The 25,677-nt window shown below is 38.9% G+C and overlaps 1 protein-coding gene and 1 pseudogene across 1 annotated transcript in view; one reads left to right on the plus strand and one right to left on the minus strand.

Moving 5' to 3' along the window:
- Window positions 1–25,677, minus strand: part of FANK1 (fibronectin type III and ankyrin repeat domains 1) — a 151,514-nt gene that overhangs the window by 71,285 nt on the left and 54,552 nt on the right. The gene's annotated exons all lie outside the window — the stretch shown is intronic.
- On the plus strand, window positions 8,035–8,576 carry LOC105717993 (peptidyl-prolyl cis-trans isomerase A-like; annotated as a pseudogene).

The raw sequence follows: 25,677 nt of genomic DNA on the forward strand, positions 1-25,677 counted from the left end.
CCTTTCAAATATATTCAATCCTCATCCTGGCTGTTTCCTCCCTTTATCCCCCAAAAATCTATCACAGAAGAAGTGGTTTAAGCTTCAAGAGTAGAGACTGTATAAATCATTTGCATCCTTGCTGGGTACAACGTCTTTTAGCCGAACTGTGATACAGCAAAATTACTTATCTCAATGCCCATTTTCCTCCTGATTCTAACTTTAAAATGGGAGTAAGTGGGAATGTGGGCTTCAATGCCCCCTACCTGCCATCACATCCAGGATAATTAGTCATAGTTTCTTTGACTACAAGTCTTTCAAAACGTTAAATTATTATAATTTTGCTGGAGCTTGATATATTCTCCACAACCCCCCTTCTTTCCACTGCCTTAGAACATATGTTATTTTGTACTTGGAAGGAACTTGATTTGTTTTGGAGCTAAATAATCACTTGAGATGAAGCATATAACTGAGATCTTATTAAAACCTCGTTTAAAAATAAGATGTGGCCAGGCACGGTGGCTCATGCCTGTAATCCCAGCAGTTTGGGAGGCTGAGGCAGAAGAATCATTTGAGTCCCGGAGTTTGAGACCAGACTGAGAAATGTGGTGAAAATCTACTTCTACAAAAAATTATACAAATTAGCTGGGTGTGGTGGCAAATTCCTGTAGTCCCAGCTACTTGGGAGGCTGAAATGGGAGGATCTCTTGAGCCTGGGAAGTCAAGGCTGCAGTGAGTCATGATCACACCACTGCACTCCAGCCTGGGTGACACAGCAAGACCCTGTCTCAAAAAATAACAATAAGATGCATCAGATTTGGTATTACAACTATGCAGCCATGAAAAGGAAAGAGATCATATCCTTTGCAGGGACATAGATGGAGCTAGAAGCCATTATCCTCAGCAAACTAATGCAGGAACAGAAATCCAAACACCACATGTTCTCACTTAACAGTGGGAGCTGAATTATGAGAACACATGGTCACATGGAAAGGACCAACACACACTGGGGCCCATCGGGGAGGTGGGTTGGGAGGAGGAAAAGCATCAGATGAACAGCCAATGGATGCTGGGCTTAAGGCCTAGGTGACGGGTTGATCTGTGCAGCAAGCCACCATGGCACCTGTGTAACATACCTACCCATCCTGCACATGTACCCCAAACTTAAAAGCTGAAGATTAAAAAAAACTGAGCATTACAGGTGTTTCACAGAAATTCTTGGTGGAGCAAAGCAATCGACACAAAAATGCTAAAGTGATTTCTGCCAATGTTATGATTGTAGGCAGCTGTTCTTTTAAAACTATCTTTTAGTTAAGTAAATGCCCCTTAAATTAATTTCCCTTTTTATTTTTTTGAGACAGAGTCTCACTCTGTTGCCCAGGCTGGATTGCAGTGGCACAATCTTGGCTCACTGCCTCTGCCTACTGGACTCAAGTGATCCATCCTCCCACCTCAGCCTCCCAAATAGCTGAGACTACAGGCATGCACCACCATGCCCACCTGATTTTTGTATTTTAGAGACAGGGTTTCACTACGTTGGTCAGACTGGTCTCAAACTCCTGACCTCAAGTGATCTGCCCACCTCAGTCTCCCAAAGTGCTGGGACTACAGGTGTGAGCCACCACGCCTGGCCCCTTTGTTTTTTAAAATAAAAAGTCAATTTTGATGAGAGCTGGCAAGATAGCCGAATAGAAAAAGCTTCTGTCTGCAGCTCCCAGCAAGATTGACACAGAAGGCAAGTCATTTCTGCATTTCCAACTGAGGTACCCAGTTCATCTCACCAGGAGTTGTTGGACAGTGGGTGCAGCCCGCAGAGGGTAAGCCGAAGCAAGGTGGGGTATTTCCTCACCTGGGAAGTGCAAGGGGTTGGGGGATTTCCCTCCACTAGCCAAAAGAAGCCATGAGAGACGCCTGAGAGGAATAGCACACTCAGGCCCAGATACCGTGTTTTTCCCACAGTCCTCACAACCGGCAGACCAGGAGATTCTCTCCGGTGCCTACACCACCAGGGACCTAGGTTTCAAGCACAAAACTGGGCGACGCTCTGGGCAGACTCCAAGCTAGCCGCAGCAGTTTTGTTCTTCTCATACCCCAGTGGTAGCTGGAATGCCAGCGAGACAGAACTGTTCACTCCCCTGGAAAGGGGGCTGAAGCCAAGGACTCAAGTGGTCTCACTCGGTAGGTCCTACCCCAACGGAGCCCAGCAAGCTAAGATCCACCGGCTTGAAATTTTTGCAGCCAATACAGCAGTCTGAGGTCAAACTGGGAAGCCTGAGCTTGGTGGGGGAGGGGCATCTGCCATTGCTGAGGCCTGAGTAGGCAGGTTTCCCCCTCACAGTGTAAACAGAGCCACAGTGAAGTTCAAACTGAGTAGAGCCCACAGTAGCTCAGCAAGGCTGGGCTCTGACTACCTCTAGATTACCCCTCTCTGGGCAGGGCATCTCTGAAAAAAAAAAAAAAAAGGGAGCAGCCCCAGTCAGGGACGTATAGATAAAACCCCCATCTCCCTGGGACAGAGCACCTGAGGAAAGGGGTGACTGTGGGTGCAGCTTCAGCAGACCTAAATGTCCCTGCCTGACAGCTCTGAAGAGAGCAGCACATCTCCCAGCACAGCATTTGAGCTCTGATAAGGAACAGACTGCCTCCTAAAGTGGGTCCCTGACCCCTATGTATGCTGACTGGGAGACACTTCCCATTAGAGGCTGACAGACACCTCATACAGGAGAGATCTGCCTGGCATCTGACAGGTGACCCTCTGGGCGAAGCTTCCAGAGAAAGGAACATGCAGCAATCTTTGCTGTTCTGGTGATACCTCCGCTGGTGATACCCAGGCAAACAAGGTCTGGAGTGGACCTCCAGCAAACTCCAGCAGATCTGCAACAGAGAGGCCCCACTGTGAGAAGGAAAACTAACAAAAAGGAATAGTATCAACATCAACAAAAAAGACATCCATTCAGAGACCTCATCCGAAGGTCACCAATATCAAAGACCAAAAATAGATAAATTCAAGATGGGGAGAAAAACAGCACAAAAAGCTTGAAAATTCCAAAAGTCAGAATGCCTCTTCTCCACCAAAGGATCACAACTCCTCGCCAGCAAGGGAACAAAACTGGACAGAGAATGAGTTTGACAAATTGACGGAAGTAGTATTCAGAAGGTGGGTAATAACAAACTCCTTTGAGTTAAAGGAGCATGTTCTAACCCAATGCAAGCAGGCTAAGAACCTTGAAAAAAGGTTAGACAAATTGCTAACTATAATAACCAGTTAAGAGAAGAACAAAAATGACTTCAAGGAGCTCAAAAATGCAGCACGAGAATTTTGTGAAGCATACACAAGTATCAGTAGCCGAATTGATTAAGCGGAAGAAAGGGTATCAGAGATTGAAGATCGACATAATGAAATAAAGCAAGAAGCCTAGAGAAAAAAAAGAGTGAAAATAAATAAACAAAGCCTCTAAGAAATATAGGACTATGTGAAAGGACCAAATCTGTATTTGATTGGTGTACCAGAAAGTGATGGGGAAAATGGAACCAAGTTGGAAAACACTCTTCAGGATATTATCCAGGAGAGCTTCCCTAACGTAGCAAGGCAGGCCAACATTCAAATTCAGGAAATACACAGAACACCACAAAGATAGCCCTCGAGAAGAGCAACCCCAAGACATACAATTGTCAGATTTACCAAGGATGAAATGAAGGAAAAAATGCTAAAGGCAGCCAGAGAGAAAGCTTGTGTTACCCACAAAGGGAAGCCCATCAGACTAACAGCAGATCTCTCAGCAGAAACCCTACAAGCCAGAAGAGAGTGGGGGCCAATATTCAACATTCTTAAAGGAAAGAATTTTCAACCCAGAATTTCATATACAGCCAAACTAAGCTTCTTAAGTGAAGGAGAAATAAAATTCTTTACAGACAAACAAAGGCTAAGAGATTTTGTCACCACCAGGCCTGCCTTACAAGAGCTCCTGAAGGAAGCACCTAACATCAAAAGGAAAAACCGGTACCAGCCACTGCAAAAACATACCAAATTGTAAAGACCACTGACAATATGAAGACACTGCATCAACAAGCAAAATAACCAGCTAGCATTATAACAACAGGATCAAATTCACGTATAACAATATTAACCTTAAATGTAAATGGGCTAAATGTCCTAAGAAAAAGACTGACAAATTGGATAAAGACTCAAGACCCAGGCTGGGGGCAGTGGCTAACGCCTGTAATCCCAGCACTTTGGGAGGCCAAGGTGGGTAGATCACAAGGTCAAGAGATCGAGACCATCCTTGCCAACATGGTGAAGCCCCACCTCTACCAAACAATACAAAAACATTAGCTGGGCGTGGTGGCACAAACCTAAAGTCCCATCTACTCAGGAGCTAAGGCAAAAGAATCACTGGAACCCAGGAGGCGGAGGTTGCAGTGAGCCGAGATCACACCACTGCACACCAGCCTGGGCGACAGAGTAGGACTGTCTCAAAAACAAAAACAAACAAACAAAAAAAGAGTCAAGACCCATCTGTGTGCTGTATTCAGGAGACCCATCTCACATGCAAAGACACACATAGGCTCAAAATAAATGGATGGAGGAATATTTACCAAGCAAATGGAAAGCAAAAAAAAAAAGCAGGGGTTGCAATCCTAGTCTCTAATAAAACAGACTTTAAACCAACAAAGATCAAAAGAGACAAAGAAGGGCATTACATAAAGGGATCAATGCATCAAGAAGAGCTAACTATCCTAAATATATATGCACCCAATACAGGAGCACCCAGATTCATAAAGCAAGTTCTTAGAGACCTACAAACAGTCTTAGACTCCTACACAATAACAATGGGAGATTTTTAACACTCCACTGTCAATATTAGATCAACGAGACAGAAAATTAACAAGGATATTCAGGACTTGAACTCAGCTCTGGACCAAGTGGACCTAATATACAGAACTCTCCACTCCAAATCCACAGAATATACATTCTTCTCAGCACCACATTGCACTTATTCTAAAATTGATCACATAATTGGAAATAAAACACTCCTCAGAAAATGTAAAAGAACAGAAATCCTAATAGTCTCTCAGACCACAGTGCAATCAAATTAAAATTCAGGAGCAAGAAACTCACTCAAAACTGCACAACTACATGGAAACTGAACTGAACATTTATCCTGCTCCTGAATGACTACTGGATAAATAATAAAATTAAGGCAGAAATAAAGATGTTCTTTGAAACCAATGAGAACAAAGATACAATGTACCGGAATCTCTGGGACACATTTATAGTAGTATGTAGGGGAAAATTCATAGCACTAAATGCCCACAAGAGAAAGGAGGAAAGATCTAAAATTGACACCCTAATGTCACAATTTAAAAAAACTAGAGGAGCAAAAACAAACAAATCCAAAAGCTAGCAGAAGACAAGAAATAACCAAGATCAGAGCAGAACTGAAGGAGATAGAGACATGAAAAACCCTTCAAAAAGAAAAAAAAAAAAAAAAAAAAAAAAAAAAATCAATGAATCCAGCAGCTGGCTTTTTGAAAAGATCAACAAAAATAGACTGCTAGCCAGACTAATAAGGAAGAATAATCAAATAGATGCAATAAAAAATGATAAAGGTGATATCACCACTGATTCCAGAGAAATACAAACTACCATCAGAGAACACTATACACATCTCTATGCAAATACACCAAAAAACCTAGAAGAAATGGATAAATTCCTGGACACTTACACACAAGACTAAACCAGGAAGAAGTTGAATCCCTGAATAGACCAATAACAAGTGCTGAAATTGAGGCAGCAATTAATAGTCTACTAACCAAAACAAGTCCAGAACCAGACGGGTTCACAGTCGAATTCTACCAGAGGTACAAAGAAGAGCTGTACCATTCCTTCTGAAACTATTTCAAACAATAGAAAAACAGGGAATCCTTCCTAACTCATTTTATGAAGCCAACGTCATCCTGATACCAAAACCTGGCAGAGACACAACTAAAAAAGGAAATGTCAGACCAATATCCCTGATGAACACCCATGTGAAAATCCTCAATAAAATGCTGGCAAATCAAATCCAATAGCACATCAAAAAGCTTATCCATCATGATCAAGTTGGCTTCATCCCTGGGATGCAAGGCTTGTTTAACATATGCAAATCAATAAATATAATCCATCACATAAACAGAACCAAAGAAAAAAACCACGATTATCTCAACCAATGCAGAGAAGGCCTTTGACAAAATTCGACAGCCCTTTATGCTAAAAACTCTCAATAAACTAGGTATTGATGGAACATATCTCAAAATAATAAGAACTATTTATGACAAACCCACAGCCAATATCATACTGGATGGGCAAAAACTGGAAGCATTCCCTTTGAAAACTAGCACAAGATAAGAATGCCCTCTCTTACCACTCCTATTCAACATAGTATTGGAAGTTCTAGCCAGGGCAATCAGGCAAGAAAAAGAAATAAAGCGTATTCAATTAGGAAAACAGGAAGTCAAATTGTCTCTATTTGTAGATGACATGATTGCACATTTAGAAGACCCCATTGTCTCAGCCCAAAATCTCCTTAAGCTGATAAGCAATTTCAGCAAAATCTCAGTATACAAAAATCAATGTGCAAAAATCACAAGCATTCCTATACACCAATAACAGACAGTCAAATCATGAGTGAACTCCCATTCACAATTGCTACAAAGAAAATAAAATACCTAGGAATACAACTTACAAGGGATGTGAAGGACCTCTTCAAGGAGAACTACAAACCACTGCTCAAGGAAATAAGAGAGGACACAAACAAATGGAAAAACATTCCATGCTCATGGTTAGGAAGAATCAGTATCATGAAAATGACCATACTGCCCAAAGTAATTTATAAATTCAATGCTATCCCCATCAAGCTACCATTGACTTTCTTCAAAGAATTGGGGGAAAAAAAAACACCTTAAATTTCATATGGAACAAAAAATAGCCCACATAGCCAAGACAATCCTAAGCAAAAAAAGCCAAGCTAGAGGCATCACACTACCTGACTTCAAACTATACTGCAAGTCTACAGTAATCAAAACAGCATGGCACTGGTACCAAACAGAGATATAGACCAATGGAACAGAACAGAGACCTCAGAAATAATGCCACACATTTACGACCATCTGATCTTTGACAACCCTGACAAAACAACCAGTGGGGAAAGGATTCCCTATTTAATAAATGATGTTGGGAAAACTGGCTAGCCATATGCAGAAAGCCAAAACTGGATCCCTTCCTTACACCTTATACAAAAATTAACTCAAGATGGATTGAAGATTTAAACCTAAGACCTAAAACCGTAAAAACCCTAGAAGAAAACCTAGGCAATAACATTCAGGACATAGGCATGGGCAAGCACTTCATGACTAAAACACCAAAAACAATGGCAACAAAAGCCAAAATAGACAAATGAGATCTAAGTAAACCAAAGAGCTATAGAACAGCAAAAGAACCTATCATTACCATGAATGTGCAACCTACAGAATGGGAGAAAACTTTTGCAATCTAACCATCTGACAAAGGGCTAACATCCAGAATCTACAAAGAACTTAAATTTACTAGAAAAAAAACCATCAATAAGTGGGTGAAGGATATGAACAGACACTTCTCAAAAGAAGACATTTATGCGGCCAACAAACATGAAAAAAAGTGCATCATCACTGGTTGTTAGAGAAATGCAAATCAAAACCACATTGAGATACCATCACACACCAGTTAGAATAGCGATCATAAAAAATCTGGAGACAACAGATGCTGGAGAGGATGTGGAGAAATAGGAACACTTTTACACTGTTGGTAGGAGTGTAAATTAGTTCAACCATTGTGGGAGACAGTGTGGTGATTCCTCAAGGATCTAGAAATAGAAATAACATTTGACCCAGCAATCCCATTACTGGGTATATATCCAAAGGATTATAAATCGTTCTACTATAAAGACACATGCACACATGTTTATTGTGGCACTGTTCACAATAGCAAAGACTTGGAGCCAACCCAAATGCCCATCAATGAAAGACTGGATAAAAACAATGTGGCACATATACACCATAGAATACTATGCAGCCATAAAAAAGGATGAGTTAAACCCCACCATGTTCTTTGACATTGCTGTCGACAGCCAGCTCTTGGGCCATGACTCCTTTGAGCTGTTTGCAGACAAGGTTCCAAAGACAGCAGAAAATTTTCATGCTCTGAGCACTGGAGAGAAAGGATTTGGTTATAAGAGTTCCTGCTTTCACAGAATTATTCCAGGGTTTATGTGTCAGGGTGGTGACTTCACACACCATAATGGCACTGGTAGCAAGTCCATCTAGGGGGGAAATTTGATGATGAGAACTTCATCCTAAAGCATACAGATCCTGGCATCTTGTCCACAGCAAATCCTGGACCCAAGACAAATGATTCCCAGTTTTTCATCTGCACTGTCAAGACTGAGTGGTTGGATGGCAAGCATGTGGTCTTTGGCAAGGTGAAAGAAGGCATGAATATCATGGAGGCCATGGAGCACTTCAGGTCCAGGAATGGCAAGACCAGCAAGAAGATCACCACTGCTGACTGTGGACAACTCTAACAAGCTTGACTTGTGTTTTATCTTAACCACAGACCATTCCTTTTGTAGCTCAGGAGAGCACCCCTCCACCCCATTGGCTCGCAGTATCCTAGAATCTGAGCTCTCACTGCAGTTCCCTTTGGGTTCTATGTTTTCCTTGTTCCCTTTCCATGCCTAGCTGGATTTCAGAGTTAAGTTTATGATTGTGAAATAAAGACTAAATTACAAAGAAAAAAATCATGAGTTCATGTCCTTTGCAGGGACATGGTTGAAGCAAGAAACCATCATTCTCAGGTGCAAACTGACACAAGAAGAGAAAACCAAACACAGCATGTTCTCACTCATAAGTGGGAGCTGAACAATGTGAACACATGGACACAGGGAGGGGAACATCACACACCAGGGCCTGTTGGGGGTTGGGAGGCTAGGGGATGGATAGCAGTAGGAGAAATACCTAATGCAGATGATTGGGTGATGGATGCAGCAAACCATCCTGGCACATGTATAACTATGTAACAAACATCTGCACATGTACCCCAGAACTTAAAGTATAATTTAAAAAAAAAGATGTAGCTAGTCCAAATTGAGATGTGTTGTGATTTTAATACTAGATATTGAAAACTTGATGTGAAAAAAGAATGTAAAATATCTCACTAATGGCTTCATACTAATTACATGTTGAAATACTAGTTGGGATATGGAGGTTAAATAAAATGTATTATCAAAATTTAAAAAATTTGTCAAAATTCCTGGGTCTGTAGGACACAAACACCAAATATTACTATAAATAGTAAGTATAAGTGGGGGTGCGGCCACCTGATTTATGCACACCTGAACTGATCTGATCTATCTTGTCTCCACAAAGTCGGACAGTTTCAGATACACCATACAAAATCGCCACAACACAGCAAAGTGGCCTGAAGAAACAACGTTCCAGTGAAAAACTCCTACATGTATCCCATCAATAATTCAATATTTATAGCATGAGAATAATTTGGTTACACAATTATAGGGCTCGACTGAACACAGTGGCAGTTTTTAAATGCATTTGAATTGCTTTTGTGTATGTCTCAATTTGAGATAAATTCTTTTTTCTACAATTATTGGCCATTCCAAAATTTAAACTCAACGAAAAGTATCTTAGTGGAAACCAAAAAAGGAAATTGAAAGAATAAAGATTGGCAGGAGCCTCAAAACGTCAAGAACTCTCCTATAAAACCATGGAGACTAAAAACCTCTGATGGTTGAAATGGAATACCAAACTGTTTCATTAAGAATCATAATCACCAAGAAAATGTTGGTAATAACAGAAGAGAAATAAGATTGAGAATCAGAATAGTCATAATAGAAAACAAAACCTTCCAAACAGAAAACAGATTCCACAGTCAACACAGCCTCATTTAGTCAATGTGTTGACTTCCATGAGTACTTTGAACTTTCATCCCTGCCTGTCACAGTGAGCAATTCACAGTAACACTGGCAAGTGGCAAATTTTTCGGCCTCCAAAATCATGATTCCTGTTTACAAAGAATCAAGCAGAACACAAAGGATTTGTTCAAATGTTTTCTAAACAGGTATTATAAGAAATATGAAAGAATGGTTATAACATCTTGGCCAGTCTATTCCAAAGAAATATATATATATAATTATTATTATTAAATTTTTTAACAAGACACATGTGGCTTATGCCAGGCAAATTTTCAGACTAGATTAAATGTATTGAGCTCTTAATCAAAAGACACACAGAACACAATGAAGCTATGTTTACTTGGATTACACATAAATGAATTGTAATACACTTTACCAGCAGCTTGCAGGACAATGAAGGGACATGCAGTGTTTTCTTCTTTTTTTGAGAGTCTCACTCTGTTGCCCAGTCTGGAATGCAATGGCACTAGCCAAGATCGTGCCATTACACTCAAGAATGGGTTCAAGCGATTTTCCTGCCTCAGCCTTCTGAGTAGCTGAGATTACAGGCATGTGCCACCACATCCAACTAATTTTTGTATTTTTAGTAGAAGCAGGGTTGTACCACATTGGTCAAGCTGGTCTCAAACTCCTGACCCTGAGATCCGCCTGACCCAGCCTCCCAAATTGCTAGGATTACAGGCATGAGCCACTGCACCTGGCTGGAACATAAAGTATTATGCTGAAGTACTAAGAAGAATAGTGGAAGCTATTAAGTCAAAAAGGTTTATTCATCAGAGATCACAATGAAAAAGTTGTGCTCTTTGAGTAACAGAAATTTCTAAGAATCATCCAATTAATTGCTACATTTGATCGGTTTTTACATGAGTGCCTGGAAAACCATAAAGGTGGAAGGACATATGTGACTTATTTATCCAAAATAGCTCATGGAGAATTAATCAAAATAAGGGAAAACGTGTACAAAATAAAGTGAAAACTCAATAAACAAACCAAACACCAAATAATATCATTGCTACAAATTCTCCGGTAGCAAATTGCTTTGTGTATCTCGTTATTGTATGCTACTCTAAAATAGAAAAATCATTTGTTATACAGCAAACCAACTTTTAACTGTCAAAATTCATCTGAAATTAAAGTATACACAGAATAATTCAAATGCAGTTTTGTCTTTTTAACAGAGTAAGTTCTGAACAACTTTAACCTGTATCTTGCATTTGCAATCAGTCATGTAAAAACGTGACTATCAGAAGACATTAAGTTTCCAGGACTCTTTAAAAACAGTAGTAAGTACTTAGAATATATTCTGGACACAGTTTGATTTATCACTTAGCTATCCCTGGGAAAGCTGCCTTCCCAGTCTCTAAAGTTGCTACTTCAGATTTTGCAAGTTACACGTTCTTCTTGAATTTATCTTGTACATTACATGTAGTATTTTAATCACCCATGCCAACTCAGTATTCAATAATCTAAAGATAGTGAGATGGTTTGCTCATTGTAAAGCATTGAGATCTTGTAGCACAAAGTACACAACATCTTAAACACTCTTCTATTTTCTGACTCAGAAGGAAAACCGGAGCATGAATACAAAAAGTTCATTCAAAATTTAATAAAGGTTGCACAAGTGGTCACATATTGTATAATTCTATTTATATGAAATGTTCAGAATAGGCAAATCAGACAAAGTAGATTAGTGGCTGCAAAGGGCTGAAAGAAGAGGAAAATGGAGAATGGCTGCTATGATTATGAGATTTCTCCTGGGGGTGATGAAAATGTTCTGAAGATAGACAACGGTGACGGTTGTACAACTTTGTGAATACTCTAAAAAGCCAGCAAATTGTGCATATTTTCAAAGGGTGAGTTTTGTGGTATGTTAATTATATGTCAATATTTTAAAAGTTAACAAAGGTTGAATACACCATTTTAACTGCAATTTAGAAAACAATTTTAGATTAATTTAGAAAAAAATAAAAATTGTCCAATTCCTAATTTAGACATGAAGAGTTTAGTAGATAATAGAGAAAATTACTGAACTATGAAACAAGGGTGATTAAAGATGAAAAATGAAATGAATAGAAATTATTCTGATATCAAGAAGCAAACTATTCTGACATCAAGAAGCTCACGCCTGTAATCCCAGCACTTTGGGAGGCCAAGATGGGTGAATCACCTGAGGTCAGGAGTTCCAGACCAGCCTCACCAACATGGTGAAATCCTACCTCTACTAAAAATACAAAAATTAGCTGGGCGTGGTGGCGCCTACCTGTAATCGCAGCTATTCAGGAGGCTGAGGCAGGAGAACCGCTCGAATCCAGGAGGCGGAGGTTGCAATGAGCCAAGATTGCACCCCTGCACTCCAGCCTAGGTGACAGTGAGACTTCATCTCAAAAATATATATATATATAGATATATATATACACACACACATATACACGTATTTTTTTCTGAATTTAAGTTGGTAATGTGTTGTATTTGTCAGCTTTTCAATATTCATAGTTTTGTTTGTAGTTAATGTTAGCTTTTCTACCTAATTTTATTTTCTTAATTTTGTATTCTTTTCCTTAAAAATTGTCCTCCTCCCCAAATTAAGATTTGCTGAGAATTCTCAGCTTGTCCAGATTGGGAGAAGAACTCTAAAATTTTTATAAAATGTTAAGCCTATGGAGTCAGGGAGAATTGACATCTTTATGGGAATAAATGTTTAAGTTCTGGGATACATGCACAAGACGTGCAGGTCTGTTGCATCGGTAAACATGTGTCAGTGGTTTGCTGCACCTAACAGTCCATTGAGGATAAATTTTTTGAAGAACAAATTGTGACTTTTTGTTCAAGTTTGTTTTGTGGCTCTCAGCAGACTCTTGATGTCTTCACAATGCTCCTGCACATTGCCCAAGAGATTTATTCCTAGCATGTTATCTAAGAAGTTCCCTTCCTATATTAACTCTAACAGATTACTCTTTACATACAGAGGCTATTTCGTATTTTTCCTTCATCATTATCATGACATTTGACATCAGAAGGGTATGTGGACCCCATACCTAATAAAACATAACAGGCACACACTGGGAACCTACCCCCTTCTGAAGGCCACAACGTTACTAATACTAATGGCTCCACTTGTCTGCTGGCCCCATCCTATTACCCTGACCCCCAGAGAAAACACCACCAGTTTTGTGTATATTATCCCTATGATTTATAAAAGTGACATAACATTATACATATGAATTCTTCTGTACTGTTTGGGTTTGCTGATACCATGCTAATACCATTATAACAATGGTATAAAACGGTATGATTTTCTGAGACCTGTTTTATTAAATGTCATGTTACTGGGATATATCAAGTAGTGAATAGCTGTGGCTCACACTTTTCCATTGCTGTGTTATATTTCATCATGTGAATATACCATAATGTACTCAGGCTCCTTACAATGGACACGTGGTCATTTCTAGGCTTTTGCTACTGCGAACAGTACAGCTACGAACATTCTTGGTTTCTTGGTATCCATATGCAAGTTTCTTTGGGGCCTAGATCTAGTAGTGAAATCTATTGGTCAACAGCTACACAAATATTCAAACTCGTGATAATGCCAAATTGTTCTCAAAGTGATTGTACTAATTTCCACTTTCCCCTGAAGTATGAGTTTCCATTGACCCATAATCCATTATCAGACTTAATTATTGCCAATCCTATAGATACAAAATCATATCTTACAATGGGCTTCATTTTTATTTCCCTGTCTTCCAAACAGCTTAAATGCGTTCTGGTGATTTTATTTGCCAAATTGCTTCTTCTGTAAAATGTCCATTGTCCATAAGCTGCTTATTTTTCCATTTACTTAATTGACTTGTAGAAATTCTTTTTGTCTGAAACCTAATCCTGTCAGAGAATGTTGCAAGTACAGAATTTCTGGAGGACTGTGGCTTATTACTTCACTTTTTTTTACAGTTTACCTTTGTGAAAATGTTATTTCCTATCCCAAGTTTAGAAATATATTTTCTGATATATCCTTCCAAAAGTTTTTAAGTTTTGCCTTTCACATTTAAATGCTTAATCCATTTGGAATTTTTATAATATGGAGTAAAATACAGATCCAATTTCATGTGGTTTTCTCCCACATTGATACCATTTGGCCCAGCACCATTTTAATTGGAATTGCATTAAATCTATACTTCAACTGGAGAGAATTTATATTTTTATAATATTAAGTCCACCTACCTGTCAACTTTAAGTTTATTATAATATCTTTCAGTTAAGTTGTACATGTTTCTGCTACAGGACTTATACATATTTTGTTTGATGTTTTTGTAAGTTCTTCGAAATTTTGTGTAAGAGTGTATTTTGTCAGTTAACAAATTGTTGGGGTCTGACGCAGTGGCTCATGCCTATAATCCCAACAATATGGGAGGCCAAGGTGGGTAGATTACCTGAGGTCAGGAGTTTAAGACCTGTGTGGCCAACATGGTGAAACCCCATCTCTATTAAAAATGCAAAACTTAGCCAGTCATGGTGGCGCAAACCTGTAGTCTCAGCTACTCAGGAGGCTGAGGCAGGAGAATAGTTTGAACCTGGGAGGCAGAGGTTGCAGTGAGCCGAGATCATGCCATTGCACTCCAGCCTGGGTGACAAGAACAAAACTCAGTCTCAAAAAAAAAAAAAAATTGCTGAATTTAAAAATTATGCTTTATAACAATTAGTATATAGAGGTACATCAACTGATGTTTGCGTATTGGTCTTCTGGTAGCCACCTTGTGAAACTATCTTAGAAGTGGTTTGTCTTCAGTTTTTGTAAGGTATGATATAACCTCTACCCTTTTGGTAAATAATCATAAATATCTACAAAAGATAAAAAAAGACAATTTAGTTTCATCTTTTCTAGTCTATAGCCTTCGTTGTTCTTGTCCAACAATGCTCAATGTTATAGTTTTCTTTTTTTGAGACAGTCTCAATCTGTTGCCAGGCTGGAGTGCAGTGGTACGATCTCGACTCACTGCAACCTCTGCCTCCCGGGTTCACATGATTCTCCTGCCTCAGTCTCCCAAGTAGCTGAGATTATATAGGCACACGCTGCCACTACCACGCCCAGCTATTTTTGTATTTTTAGTAGAGACAGAGTTTCACCATGTTGGCCAGGATGGTCTCGATCTCTTGACCTCGTGATTCACCTGCCTCAGCCTCCCAAAGTGCCGAGATTACAGGCGTGAGTGACCACACCCAGCCTTGATGTTATAATTTTTCTTGATCATGATTTTTAGAGAGAATGCTTTTAATATTATCATAAAAAGATTCAGTACATATCATTTATCAGTTCCTACTCCTACTTTGCTAAGAGCTTTTAATCATATTTGAGTGCTGATGGTCAAATAATTTTTCTGCTGTCAAAATGATCAAATGGTATTTCTCTTTTCATTTGTTAATATGGTAAACATTTACAGAATTTCCTAACATTAAGCCCCTTTGTATTTCTAAATAAATGCAACTTGTTCATGACATATTAACTTTATACACTGCTATCTTAAAACTCACTGCTTCCATTTATTACTCTGTCTTATAGTTTGGTACTCCCCTTTTAGTGAGGGAGGGGGTCTTGGAAAATATCACTCACTTACTGTGAACCCAGCAATGCATCAGTCATAGCCAGGATCTAGTCATTTCACAGTCATTTCATAACGAGAGGGAGTCCTTCTGAGTATCTCATTTTCTATAGTTCTGGAAGCAGCATTCTCTTAAATTTTTTTTACATGGACAACTCAATAATTACATGTAATGGTTTGTTCAGTTCATTGCCTCAGGTTTTCTGGGTAAATATTCCTATATAAAAAATAAATTTATCTTCTCCTTTCCAAATTGTGTTTCTAATTTTTTTCTTTATCTTAGTTACTATCACTGAATTATAAAAATGAAAAGTGCTGGCCTGTAATCCCAGCACTTTGGGAGGCCTAGGCGGGCGAATCACAAGGTCAAGAGATCGAGACCATCCTGGCCAACACGGTGAAACCCCGTCTTACTAAAAATACAAAAAAATTAGCTGGGCGTGGTGGCATGCACCTGTAGTCCCAGCTACTTGGGAGGCTGAGGCAGGAGAATTGCTTGAACTGGGAGGCAGAGGTTGCAGTGAGCTGAGGTCACACCACTGCACTCCAGCCTGGCGCCTGGTGATGGAGTGAGACTCTGTCTTAAAAAAAAAAAAAAAAGAAAAAGAAAAGTGCTGGGATTACACATCTGTAATTCCAGCACTTTGGGAGGCTGAGGCAGGCAGATGACCTGAGGTCAGGAGTTCCAGATCAGCCTGGCCAACATGGTGAAATGCTGTCTCTACTAAAAATACAAATAATTGGCTGGGTGTGATGGTGGGCACCTGTAATCCCAGCTACTACAGAGGCTGAGACAGAAGTATTATTTGAACCCAGAGGCAGAGGTTGCAGTGAGCCGAGATCACGCCACTTCACTCCAACCTGGGTGACAGAGAGACTGCCTCAAAAAAAAAAAAAAAAAAAATAGTGACAGTAGAAATTATTTTCTTGACCTTGCGTTTAATGAGAATGCTTCTAGGTATTGCTCCCTTAAAGCACGATGCTGGCATTTAGAATGTAATATATAAAGAATCATCTGTATTTTCCTACTTTAAAAGTATTTTTAAACTAGAAAGTATTTAGACTTATCAATGCCTTTTCACCATTCTTTTGATTTGTTAATTCTGTGAGTTATATTAACAGGTTTCCTATTAGGGAACCATAGATGACAAAACGGTAAATTAGTATCCTTAATTTAAAGAGATATGGGGATTAGCCACTGGTTTAAGATGCCCTGAAATCACTGTTCTAACTTATTTCAAAAATTCCAAACCTACAGAAAGATCGAATAACAGTACAATGAATTCTTAAAATGTTGCCACATTTGCTTTATTCTGATATATTATGTGTACACTTTTGTTTTTCACTGAACCATTTAAGTCCAAGTTACAAATATTATGATGCTTCTCTAAGTACTTTAGCAGGTATCTCCTAAGAGGGACGGTCTCCTACATAACCCAATACCATTACACAGAGAAGTCTGACTTAGTATTACCGAATACGTAGACCATATCCAAATTTCTCCCAATTGTCCCTTTTCTTTTTAGCTAGGTTTTTTTTCCTGCAATCCATCAGATTCAATGAAGAATCATAAACTGCATTTAGCTGGTGTGTCTGTCTCCTTTATTCTAGAACAGAAGCCCATCTTTCATTGTCTTTCACATTCACATTTAAGAGTCCAGGCCAGTTGTCTTCTGAAATGTGCCACAATTTACCTGGTGTATGTGCATAATCATATTCAGACTGAAGACTTTCAGCAAAAAGAATACATAGATGATACTGTGTATTTTCCATTGCATCACATCAGGTGGCATGTGATGTTGGCGTGTTTCATTATTAGCGATACTAAGTTTGATGACTTGGTTACAGTGGAGTTTGCTAGATTTCTCCATTGGAGAGATTAACATTATCCTTTTTGATGCTCAAATGGTTCCAATTTGGCTAGTGGAAGATCCTTCAAGCTAGTTATAGATACTTTTGGCACTCCCTAAAGTTTTGTGGGGTTTTTGTTATTGTTGTTGTTGTTTTTTGAGACAGTGTCACTCTGTCTGGAGTGCTTCAGGCTGGAGTGCAGTGGTGCAATCTCAGCTCACTGCGCCTCTCAGGTTCAAGCAATTCTCCTGCCTCAGCCACCCAAGTAGCTGGGACTACACGCACCTGCCACCATGTCCAGCTCATTTTTGTATTTTTAGTAGAGACATGGTTTCACCATTTTAGCCAGACTGGTCTCAAACTCCTGACCTCAAGTGATCTGCCCACCTCAACCTCCCAAAGTGCTAGGATTACAGGTGTGAACACTGTGCCCAGCCACTCCCCAGACATGTTTGAGCACCTCTTTGCTTTCCTGGCACACTGGATATTCTAGGCTCACCTTGCAGTTTTCATGCCCCAATACCAGAATCATCCAATTTGCTAAGCCATTTTCCCTACTTCCTTTTAATGGAAAATATATTTAGAAACTGAGGTCTTACACTGAGTGTGTTCATTTTTACTGGGAAGTCATTGCTTCTAGACTTTTCAGTGGGAAATCAGATTTCTAAGTCATGAATTTACACTGTTTACTCCAGTTCAAATCCAATATGACAATATTATTTTCTTCCTTCCATATTTACATATTCTTTCTTCCGCAGTGAGAATCACGTTTTCCAAAAGCATCAATATCGTTTCTCAATTGTTCAATCCCAGAATACATCAAAAACTACCAACATAGCACCAAAATAGCAACAGAATAGCCTCGTAACTACCAAAATAGCATCAAAACTACCAAGAGATTGAGTAATGATCAGTAGGCCTTTACAGTCTCTCTCTTTAGAATACATATACACCAACAAAGGTATGGAGTCTGAAAAACGTGTTTACAAGTTCAATGAATTATTTTTCTGTGTGGTTTCTTAATAAACTATGTCTACTTGCTTCTGTTTCACGTCAGTTTTTTCCATCTTTGTAAATTTTAAGTTTTGAATATGTAAAACTCTAACTTGGTTTAACAGCTACCGGTAAACGTTAAAGCTACCTTTGTAGATAGCTTTAAGTCTCACTCCCTTACCTATCCCTTTAAACTTATTCCCGCTTACTTCCTGTTGTGGGTACTTCATTCTTGTTCGGTTTATTCTTTTGCTTATTTTTTCCGAAGACATATATACAAATATGCATATACACAAAAGGCATATACATCATTCTAGCTATATGTTTTGCAGTTTTCGTTTTATGTATCATAGAAAATCACTCCAGCCGGGCGCAGTGGCTCACGCTGGTAATCCCAGCACTTTGGGAGGCTGAGGCGGGCAGATCACGAGGTCAAGAGATCGAGACCATCCCAGCCAACATGGTGAAACCCCGTCTCTACTTAAAAATACAAAAATTAGCTGGGCATGGTGACATGCGCCTGTAGTCCCAGCTATTCGGGAGGCTGAGGCAGGAGAATTGTTTGAACCTGGGAGGTGGAGGTTGCAGTGAACTGAGATCGTGCCACTGCACTCCAGCCTGGCATCTGGCAACAGAGCAAGCCTCTGTCTCAAAAAAAAAAAAAAAGAAAGAAAGAAAATCACTCCCTATTAGTTCACTGAGTTTATCTTTTTTTTAATCTAGTTGCATGGTACTCCACTGTCCATACCACAGATTATTCAATCAGACTCCTACATATGGGAAATACCCTGAAATCTTAAAGCTTATAAATGAAAAAAGTTGATAGATATCTTTCCAAATATGACAATTCTACAAGTTTACTCAATACCAAAAAACAAGTTGTGTAGCAGAATCTTTTCAAACATGTCTGTAATAAACTATGATGGAAATTAAGACCACAATGAGAAACTACTTTCACAGGTACTACAAAGTCTAAAAATTAAAAAGACAGAAAATACCAAGTGTTAGTAAAGATGTGGAACAATGAGAACTCTCATATAATCATGCAGTATATTAAAAAAAAAAAAAAAAAAAAAAAAAAACTTCTAGCCGGGCACAGTGGCTCATGCCTGCTATCCTAGCATTTTGGGAGTCCGAGGCAGTGGATTGCCTGAGCTCAGGAATTTGAGACCAGCCTAGGCAAAATGGTGAAACCCTGTCTCTACTAAAATACAAAAAAAAATTAGTTGGGTGTGGTGGCATGCGCTTGTAGCCCCAGCTACTCAGGAGGCTGAGGCAGGAGAATTGCTAGAACCCAGAAGGCAGAGGTTGCAGTGAGCTGAGATCACGCCACTGCACTCCAGCCTGGGTGGCAGAGCAAGACTCTGTCTCAAAAAAAAGAACTTCCATATACTGTGGGTGAGATAAGTCACAATTTTGAACAACTGTTTGGCAATATCTAACCAAAGGCAGTCATATACATACCATATAACCTAACAATTCCACTCTTAGGGATACAGTCAACAGAAATACACACAAATGTTTACCAACAGACATGGACGAGAATGCTCATAGAGGTACTATTCACAATAGCCAAAAACTGGAAACTATACAAACATTTATCAATACTGGAATAAATAAATGACAATACATTAATGGAATACCAATGAGAAAGAAGGATCTTCAACTATCTACAGCAATATGAATGAATCTTACAAACATAATGGTGGGGAAAATAAGCCAGATCCAAAGAAGTACATACTGTGTACTTCCATTTACATGGCGTTCAAAAGCTGGCAAAACTAACCCATGCTGTTAGAAGTCAGGGCAGTGGTTACCTTGGCAAGCATGGAGATTGCATCTGGAAAGAAAGAAGAGGTACTTCTGGGGTTGTGGCAATTTTCTGCTTCCTAATCCGGGTTCAGGACGTACCAGTGGGTTCACTTTGTGAAAATTCAGCAAGCTATACACTTACAGTATGTGCATTTTTCTGTATATCCTTTTTATTTCTATAAAGAGTGATACTTTAAATTTAGGTTAAGGAATAAAAAAAAGGACAAAAAAATCACTAAATTCAACTGAATACCTATAAACAAATGGAAACACTATGATGGAAATTAGGATTACTGTCTTAGATTCAAAAGTGTCACGCTATTAGCTCAAAATTATAGATTTATGAACTCTGGTGTTTGAGCTTTAAATTATACGTTTTGCGCTGTATTCTGATGTTTCCATCTGTCTTAATATAAGAACGTTACTACATGTATACTAGCAAGTGAAACTGATGCTCCAGGAATATGTTCCAGGCTTTCTGGTAGTTGAAAATCTACCATCAAATGTGCTACTACCTGCAAATGCTGAATTCAGAGAAGATAAAGAAAATATGCAAACCTCTCTCCCACTGGTGGCCCTTATTAGCTTAAACAATGTAGTCTTCATATAATATAGCAAAAAATTTATGCAAGTTTAACAATTTTAAACTGAAGAAAAAAGTTTGATTACTATATTAATAGAAAGACTAAATTTCTTTCTATTCTAGCCACTGAAGTTATTATAACAGAATTGTTTTACAAAAGGTAATAAAATAACATGTAGCCAAAATATGTAGGAGATGACATTACAGAAATACATTGGCAAATAAATGTTATTTCCCAAATGTTACGGCATTTGTGGCATTCGTCAGCTTTTTGTATTTTTAATTATTTATACTTATTGGCATTCTAAAAGACAGATTTATAGCAAACTTTGTGTTTATAATTAGCATTCTTTTTCTTAAGGACAACTCCCCAAACTGCTTCAGAATCACAAAATCTTGATTTGCCCCAAATGAGACTGAAGTTCCCAACAAGCCTTTAGTTTCTTAGCGCATCAAATATATATTAGATCATAACCCTGCTGTCTTACACCACCTGGCAACTAGGAAGAAGTAAGAGACAAAAATTAGTTTAAGGAAGTCATCACATATTCATTCATCCAGTAAGTATGAAAGGCTTCTGGATGTCAGGTGCCATGTAAAGCTACGAGAATACAACAGTGGGTTCAGACATGGCTCCTGCCTTCAGGAAGCTCATAGTTCCACAGGGCAGAGAGAGAACAATCAGATCATCCCCCAGTTACAAACTGCTGTCGATGTGATGAAGAAATATTACACAGATGACCACAAAGTAAAATAGAAAAATAGGCTGGCTTTCCATGAAGGAATGAATGGGGGGATGCCCCAAGGCAGGGTGTCTATCAGAGCAGGAGGAGGTGTCTGCTGAAACAAGCAGAGGGATGAAGGCCAGCAGTTTCGCCCACACCACCAGGCAGAAGAGTCTAGGGCATGGACAGCACAGCCTCCACCCTGCACAACTGCAGCACGGAGTGGACTGGGGACGAAACAGCGTGGTGCTGGGAGCCACGGCTAGCCAGGCCCAGGTGCCATCCTGTAGGGCAGGTACCAGCTGCACCTGAACAGCAGCAACTGCCAATTCCAGTGACACTGTTGTCACCTGATGATTCAGAGCAGAGTTGTGAGGACAGCAAAACTGGGATAGAATCCTGTTTCTGACACATTCCAACTGTCTTTCTCTCTGCAATTTGAGGGAAAAAAAAAAAAAAAGGTGGGGGGCACAGGTCATAGGAACTGAATTGCTGTGAGCTAAGCTGTTAGGCGCCCTGCAGAGCTCAGTACACAGCGCTAAATAAACAGCAGCGGCTCTCATCATGGGCCTCCCCACTCCTCCTCCTCCAATCTGTTCTGTTTCTTCCACTTGGTTCAGGGACCAGCCTTAATTCATGCAGGACTGGAATTCTGCCCACAGCTCAGTCCCCATGACTAGGTAGACATCCTGGAGCCTTCATCTGCCTGCCCAACATTGCCACCTACAGCCCAAGGCTGGATTCCCTTGGAACCACACTCAGCTGAGTCCTCAGCCAGCACTGTAATGTAGATGCTGCCCCAAAACAGGCCAAATTACAGTAATTCATGTTTAGGGATATATTCATGCACAGTAAACTATAAAGAAAATCCAAATAATCAAATGCAAACTATCTTTCCATTATGAAAACAGTGTTCCTGCTGCATTACAAGGGTCACTTTAGTAAGGAAATTAACACTTCAATTCTGAAACTTTAAACACAGCATAATTTTAATATGTTTTTCTTCCATACCACATTATATTGAAATTAACTATTTAACTTATTATATGAACTTTAAGAGCAGGGACTGTGTTTTATTATATTATTTCCAAAACCAAACCAAATATAGACAAATCAAGCAATGAAACTTGCAGAGGCCAATAAAACAAGCCTCAATAAATTTAAGAAAATTGAAATTATATCAAGCACTCTCTCAGACAGCAGTGGAATAAAACTGAAAATCAACTCCAAAAGGAACCTTCAAAATAATGCAAATACATGGAAATTAAATAACCTGCTGCTCAATGAGCATTGGGTCAAAAACAAAATCAAGATGGAAATTTTAAAATTCTTCAAACTGAATGACAATAATGACACAACTTATCAAAACCTCTTGGATACAGCAAAGGTGATGCTAAGGAAGTTCACAGCCCTGAACACCTACATGAAAAAGACTGAAAGAGCACGAACAGATTCTAAGGTCACACCTGAAGGAACTAGAGAAACAAGAATGAACCAAACCCAAACCCAGCAGAAGAAAGGAAATAACCAAGATCAGAGCAGAACTCAATGAAATTGAGACCAAAAAAAAAAGAAAAAGAAAAAGAAACATAAAACAAAAAGCTGGATCTTTGAAAAGATAAATAAAATTGAGAGACCATTAGCCAAATTAACCAAGAAAATGAGAGAGAAAATCCAGATAACCTCATTAAGAAATGAAACAGGAAAAATTACAACTGACAACACTGAAATACAAAAGATCATTCAAGGCTACTGTGAACACTTTTACACACATGAAGTAGAAAGCCTAGAAGAAATGGATAAATTCCTGAAAAAATACAACCCTCCCAGCTTAAATCAGGAAGAATTAGATACCCTGAACAGACCAAAAACAAGCAGTGAGATTGAAATGGTAATTTAAAAATTACCAACAACAAAACAAACCCAGGACCAGATGGATTCACAGCAGAATTCTACCAGACATTCAAAGAAGAATTGGTACCAATCCTATTGACACTATTCCACAAGATAAAGAAGTTCTAAATGCTTCTATGAAGCCAGCACCACCCTAATACCAAAACCAGGAAAGGACATAACCAAAAAAGAAAACTACAGATTGATATCCTTGATGAACATAAATGCTAAAATCCTTGACAAAACACTAGCTAACCAAATCCAACATATCAAAAGATAATCCACCATGATCAAGTGGACTTCCTACTAGGAATGCAGGGATGGTTTAACATATACAAGTCAATAAATGTGATATGTTACATAAACAAAATTAAAAACAAATGCTATCGTCAATAGATGCAGAAGAAGCATTCAACAAAATCCAGCATCACTTTATGATTAAAACTCTCAGCAAAAATGGCATACAAGGGACATATCTCAATGTAATAAAAGCCATCTATGACAAACCCACAGCCAACATAATACTGAGTGGGAAAAAGTTGAAAGCATTTCCCCTGAGAACTGGAACAAGAAAAGGATGGCCACCCTTACCACTCCTCTTCACCATAGTACTGGAAGTCCTAGCCAGAGCAATCAGACAAAAGAAAGAAAGGATATCCAAATAGGTAAACAGGAAGTCAGACTGTTACTGTCTGCTGATGATATGATTGTTTGCCTTGAAAACCCTAAAGACTCCTCCACAAAGCTCCTAGAACTGATAAAATAATTCAGCAAGTTTTTCAGATACCAGATTAATGTACACAAATCAGTAGCTCTTCTATACACCAACAGCAACCAAGCAGAGAATCAAGTCAAGAACTGAACCCCTTTTGCAATAGCTGCAAAATAAAATACTTGGGAATGTATCTAACCAAGGAGGCAGAAGGCCTCTACAAGGAAAACTAAAAAACACTGCTGAAATAAATCAAAGATGACAAAAATAAATGGAAACACATCCCATGCTCATGGATGGGTAGAATCAATATTGTGAAAATGACTACACCGCCAAAAGCAATCTATAAATTCAACACACTCCCCATCAAAATACCATTATTCTTCATAGAATTAGAAAAAACAAATTTTAAAATTCATATGGAACCAAAAAAGAGCCTGCATAGCCAACACAAGACTAAGCAAAAGGAACAAATCTGGAAGCACCACACTACCTGATTTCAAACTACTATAAGGCCATAGTCACCAAGACAACATGGTACTGGTATAAAAATGGGTATACAGATCAATGGAACAGAATAGAGAACCAAAAAATAAGCCCAAATAATTACAGCCAACTGATCTTGGACAAAGCAAACAAAAACAAAGTGGGGAAAGGACACCCTTTTCAACAAATGGTGCTGGGATAATTGGCTAGCCACACACAGGAGAATGAAACCGGATCCTCCTCTCACCGTATACAAAAAATCAACTCAAGATGGATTAAGGACTTAAACCTAAGTCATGAAACTATAAAAATTCTAGAAGATAACACTGGAAAAACCCTTCTAGACATTGGCATAGGCAAGGATTTCATGAACAAGAACCCAAAAGAAAACAATAAAAACAAAGATAAATATCTGGGACTTAATTAAACTAAAGAGCTTTTGCATGGCAAAAGAACAGTCAGCAGAGTAAACCAACAACCTACAGAGTGGGACAAAGTCTTCACTATCTATATATCTGATGAAGGACTAATATCCAGAATCTACAACAAACTCAAATCAGTAAGAAAAAAAAAATCCCATCAAAAAGTGGACTAAGCCAAAACCTCCTTAAGCTGATAAGAAACTTCAGCAAAGTCTCAAGATACAAAAATCAATATGCAGAAATCACAGGCATTCCTATGCACCAACAACAGACAGAGAGCCAAATCATGAGTGAACACCCATCTACAATTGCTACAAAGAATAAAATATCTAGGAATAAAACTAACAAAGGATGTAAATGATCTCTTCAAGGAGAACTACAAACCACTGATCAAGGAAATAAGAGAGGACAAAAACAGATGGAAAGACATTCCATGCTCATTGTTAGGAAGAATCAATGTTGTGAAAATGGCCATACTGCCCAAAGTAATTTATAGATTCAATGCTATCCCTATTAAGCTACCATTGATCTTCTTCACAGAACTGGAAAAAACGACTTTAAATTTCATATGGAACCGAAAGAGCCCGCATAGCCAAGACAATCCTGAGCAAAAAGAAGAAAGCTGG

The sequence above is a fragment of the Aotus nancymaae genome, unplaced genomic scaffold, assembly GCF_030222135.1.
Source record: "Aotus nancymaae isolate 86718 unplaced genomic scaffold, 86718_ANA_hifiasm-v0.15.2.pri h1tg000010l, whole genome shotgun sequence".
Lineage (NCBI taxonomy): Eukaryota > Metazoa > Chordata > Mammalia > Primates > Aotidae > Aotus > Aotus nancymaae.